Below are 1,264 nucleotides of genomic sequence, written 5' to 3'. Positions count from 1 at the left end.
GAAGCATTTAATGCATTTACATTTAAGGTTATTATTGACTAGAGGCCTGATGCAAGAAATTCATGAAAGAGCAGGCCTTCTCAGCTGCAGTGGCTTCCTTGATCCTGCAGCTGCAGCTCCAGCTTCGTACTGAAGGTCGTCCGGAAGGACATCTGGTCTAATTAGCATATTATGCTTTTATTATTATAGATAAGTACTTATTGTTGCCATTTTTTATGCCTATGTTTCTCTCTCTCTCTTTCTCTCTCTCCCTCCCCCGCCCTCTCTCTCTCCTTATTCTTATAGCATTCACTTTAGCTTTCTTGCCATGCTGGTTTGGTTGTAAGGAACTCCTTTGGTCTTCTTTTGTCTGGAAAGCTCTTTATTTCACCTTTGGTTTTAAATTATAGCCTTGCTGGATATAGCAGTCTTGATTGCAGGTTCTTGCTTTTCATTACTTTGAATACTTCATGCCAATCCCTTCTGGCCTGAGTATTGCTGTAGAGAAACCAGCTGACAGCCTTATGGGAGCCTCCATGTAGGTAACTGACTGTTTCTCTCTTGCTGCCTTTAAATTCTCTCTTTATGCTTAATCTTGGATGTTTTAATTATGATGTTCCTTGTTGTAGGTCTCTTTGCCTTTATCTTGATGGGACTCTCTGTGTTTCCAGAACTTGTGTGACATTTTCCTTTACCAGGCTAGGGAAGTTTTCTGTCAGTATTTCCTCAAAAAGGTTTTATAACCCTTGCTTGTTTTCTTCTCCTTCTCCATGATGTGGATGTTGTTATGTTTCATGTTGTACCAAAGTTCCTTAAACAATCCTCCTGTTTTCAAGAAAATATACTTTCAACAAAGTACAAAAGACCTGTAATAAAAACTGAGAGCAGGCAAATTAAAATGTGTCTAGCAATTAATGTTTCATTAAAAAATATTTAGGTGTTTATCATTTAACTCAGCAATGCTCCAAAGCCTTTAAGTTAATTAAGACTTTTGGAAAATTACGTATAGGCATATGAGGCTAGAGAAGGCAGGGGGAGGAGGGAGCAGGCTGTTCCCAGGCCTATAGTGGCTTGGATTTAAAATGCCAGATTTCTCCTTAGAGATAACACGTTAAGGTTACTGCTGTGGCTTCTGTTTCTGGCCCTCCAGGCCAGCCCTTCCCTAGGCCACTTGTTCTAGAATTGTGAACATTATGTTAGTTTTCTCTTTTTGCCTTCTTTATTTTTATGTTCATAGATTTTCTGAGCCTCTTTTAACAGCTTTTCTGCACGTCTATCCTTCCAG

The sequence above is a fragment of the Plecotus auritus genome (genome assembly GCF_963455305.1).
Source record: "Plecotus auritus genome assembly, chromosome: 6".
Classification (NCBI taxonomy): Eukaryota; Metazoa; Chordata; class Mammalia; order Chiroptera; family Vespertilionidae; genus Plecotus; species Plecotus auritus.
This window is presented reverse-complemented; position numbering follows the sequence as displayed.